This window comes from Ictidomys tridecemlineatus, chromosome 5, assembly GCF_052094955.1.
Source record: "Ictidomys tridecemlineatus isolate mIctTri1 chromosome 5, mIctTri1.hap1, whole genome shotgun sequence".
NCBI classification, from domain to species: domain Eukaryota; kingdom Metazoa; phylum Chordata; class Mammalia; order Rodentia; family Sciuridae; genus Ictidomys; species Ictidomys tridecemlineatus.
Window position 1 is genome coordinate 87,835,893 of NC_135481.1, and position 4,384 is coordinate 87,840,276.

Sequence of the window (4,384 nt, forward strand, 5' to 3'; positions counted from 1 at the left end):
AGTGGTTAAGTCCATTTGGTGGATGAATGATTTGCATAGAATAACGAGAGGAGAGGATAACTGTAGGTGGATCATACTTGGAGGAAGTAGGCTTACCAGGGACATGCCCTTGGGGACTATATTTTGTTGTGGTCTCTTTTTCTCTCTTTCTGCTTCCTGGCTTCCTAAGCTGAACAGCCTGCCTCACTATGGACCCAAACATTAGAGCCAGCCAACTGTGCACAGGCTCAAAACTCTGCCATTGTGAGTCAAAATAAATTTCTCCTCCTTTAAGTTGTCCTTGTCAAGTGTTCTTATCATGGTGATACAAAGCTGACTAACACACCCCTGAAGGGACCCTTCTCTTGACACGTATGCTTGACATGCACTAGAAGAAGGCTTTCTGGGAAGACTGTAGACCAATGCATTTGAATTCTTCTCCCCAGCACTTGTCAGATTTAGAGGACAATTGCATCTGATGTTAATAGACAAGTTGGACTAAATTTACAAAGTAAACTAAATACAGATAAAGCCAAGATGTCACAAAAAATACACCAGCATTAAAATATGGGATAACAAAAGTTAGAAATAATTTAGCTATTCATTACCTGGATTTTAAACTTGAAGAGATTGAAGCACTGATAGCGAGAACACTCCCAGGTTTACACAACTGGTCTATTAGGGATAACTTGGGGCTCTTGGCTCTCAAAGCATGCTCCATTCCATTAAGACCTGTAGCCTTCCTATTTTTAAGATGTCGCTCTGCAAATAATTATTGGTTCTCAAATTTAATGCATAAGATGATTCAATATATATTAACAAAGTTTCATGGTACAGAAAAAGCATAACTTGGTTATTTATTATTTCTTTTGGTTTCAAATTTTGATCTGGTAAGAGACATCACATGGGAATTGCCACTTAAGTTATAGATATAACACCTGAAATGTTAGAACCAATGTCCAAGGAAATATTTGACACATTGAACTTAAATTTATTGAGCAAATATTATAACTCTGCACTAGGTAACTCTGATAAATATTATATTTTAGTACAAAATATATAGCAGAAGCTCAAATTAATTTTATGCATTTGCTTTATAAAAGTAGCAAGAGAACTAAACATGAAATTTTATGAAATACTGTATCAGAAACTCAAATTCAATTATTCAATTTAAATTTTTTTTGCTGAAAAGAAAATTCAGTAGCAAGCTTCTTTAATAAATGATAATAATGAGGAAGAGGAAGATAATGGTGATGGACACTAGGTATTGAACCCAGGGGTGCTGTCACCCTGAGTGACATCTCAAGGCCTCTTTATTTCTAATCTTCAGACAGTATCTACCTAAGTTGGTGAGGCTGGCCTTGAATTTCTGATCCTCCTGCCTTAGCCCTCTGAGTCATTGGGATTACAGATGTGTGACACTGCGCCTGGCTATGAGATGATTATTGACAAGATACTAAAAAGCATGTCTGTGTATAAATTGAGGTATATCTTTAATATAAAAAATGAATGCTAATCTATACTAAATATTGTTTAAAATGTCCTTTAGATGCCCTTTCAGATCCTAGAGGACCCTGAAAGCATCAACATTTGAAACTGACTTTAGTAGATGTGAGTCCAAACACTACTTTATTTTCCATAGAAACTACTATTTTCATTTTTTTTCAAAGTAAAAAGTAATTGTGTCATTTTTGACAGTCTTTGGAATGTTTTTTTCTGGGTAATCTTTTGTTCTTTGATATTTTTTAAAGTATAGAGACTTGGTGATAAAGTCATCAGGCAGTTATCGTTCTGTGCATTCCTATTTGGTTTTTGTCTTTCTATTTCTCATCATTCATTGATGATATAAACAGTCTTGTCTTTTGACTAAAATTCCTTTTTTTATGGCTCATAATTTATGAAGAACATGGCCTTCTGTGATAAAGACCCATCAAAAGCATCATTATTCTGCATTAATCTGCATTGAACTGCCTGTTTTATCTATTAGTATTTAAAAGGTTCTGCTTCTTTTTCTGTATCTGGCTATAGTCTTCCAATTCATCTCATCTCTATTATCTTCTGGGAAAAGCTTTGCCTAGATTGTGGGTCAAAAAAAAAATCACATTATTCAAATTATCTGTGACATTCAAAATAAAAAATATTTTCATGCAATCTTATTATTTTGGTGAAGATGGCAAATGAATATCATTTAGCACTTCTGATGCTGATCTGATCTTTTGTACCGCTTGCCTCTGGTAATGCTTTGCTCTACAAGATGTACTGAAATAAACGATTTGTCCTTCGGTTCTTTCAGTCCTGTGCTCTTTATCTGTTAATGGGGCTCCACATGTTTTGCTTTTCAAAACTCCTTAAATTTCTGCTTTGAATGATAACGTTTTAGCTGATCCTGTTTCTGAACACTGGTCATTATAATCTGCATATCAATAACAAATGGGTAAAAATGGTTGGAAAAGAGGTTGAGAATTTTAAATGAAGTTACATTCAGGTGGGATAAACCACAACTTGGAATAGAGGTAGATTGAGGCAAATAACCAAGATACTCACAAATTTTCAGAGATCCACAAAGTCCTGCTTATTCAGATATACAATCCAAAATTTTACAGAGTAATTTAACAACCCAGTACCCAAATATGACATGAAGATGAATATTATTTCTTATTTCATTAAAAACAACTTGTTGTTACTGAGCTCTTCTGGATGGTTACTTGATTTTTTGCTTTTCCCGGACCCCTAGATTTGGCCCATCAATGCTGATTTAACCTTGTGATTTGCATATTATTTACAAAATGTCCATGGAAAATTGAAATTCAAAGTTTTCAAAAAATATATTAACTTCAAGTTAAAAGATTATAGAACCAGCTGGGCACAGTGGCACATGCCTATAATTCCAGTGGCTCAGGAGGCTGAGGCAGGAGGATCTTGAGTTCAAAGCCACCCTCAGCAAAAGCAGGGGCTAAACAACTCAGTGAGACCCTGTCTCAAAATAAAATACAAAATAGGGCTGGGGATATGGTCAGTGGTTGAGTGACCCTGATTTCAATCCCTTACATACCTCACCACCAAGAAAAGATTATAGAACTAAAAGGAGTCTTGAGAAATATCTAGTTGACTTAGGGCAGTGCAATGCCTAGATTAAAAAGACAGGTGTTGATTTTAAAGCCCATCAAAGGAAGTTAAATTATCCAACATACTTTTGTGATCTGTTCAAGGATATCTCAGATATTTCAGCCCTATTTAAAAAAAAAATCAAGTCAGGTCTAACAAATTCATACCATATGTCCTAATTTTCTGGCACCAAAAAGAAACCTTATGTAACATGGTGTGGTAACATAGCCCTGGAATCTGAATCTAAAGAATCATTGTCTCTTTTTAGCTTTGGGATCTTTTCAAGTCATTGAGCTTCTTAGAGTCTAGATTTCTTCATCTGAGAAAAATGCATCAGCATAGATGTGAAAGAATCGCATACAGTTAGCGTAAGGTCATCACTAGCCTTCTCAAGTGTAGGAATATTCTCAGCACCTACTCAGGGTATTTGTCAGGTAACATGAAAAACAGAGGCAGGTCACATGGTCTTTGCCATTAAGGAGTTGAAAAATTCAGAAGGAGACAAGACATATCCATAAGATGCCATCTAAATCAGTATAATAACATATGCCACCTATGAAATCATGGTGTAAGAGGTAGGTTCCACTGGAGTTTATAGGAGGATTAATTTAGCATTTGCTGGAGCAGCCAGTCCATCAGCACATTTCTAAAGAATGGCACATGAAATTTTTGAGAGGAAGACAATAAAATACTATCCCAGGCCAAGCTGAGGCTCATACCTAAACACACCAACCAAAACTTATTCAGGAGTAAAATGAATTCCTTGTGGCCTTGCATTAAAAAGGAAGACATTATCCATTTTAACAAATAATGACAATTTCTCTACAATGTGCTAAATTTAAAGGATATACATAAAAATATACTTATTTTCTGAAAGATTCTTTCAGTTAAGTGGAAGGAAATTGAAATTCAGATAAAATCAAGATCTCATTTGACCCAAATGGAAAACAACATGACAGGATTTCAAAGGAATTGGGATGATTTCCATCCTGAACATTCAGCCCCAAATTCCTCTTTCACAAACACACACAAAGATGCACATATACAGGCACATGTTACAGGGAGAGATGGACATGAAAGTAACATGACCATATTCAATTTGAGCTACATTTTAGAAATACCAAGCAGAGATGATGATCTTGAAAGTCAAAGTTTTATTTTCAAGAGCCAAGCACTTATAAAGGAACTATTTATGTTTTTATTTTCTTATTTCTAACAGCTTTATATATTCATAATAAAACTCAGAATATGAATTTTTAACTAAAATTAGCATTTCTAAAAGCATGGTTTGAAAATCATC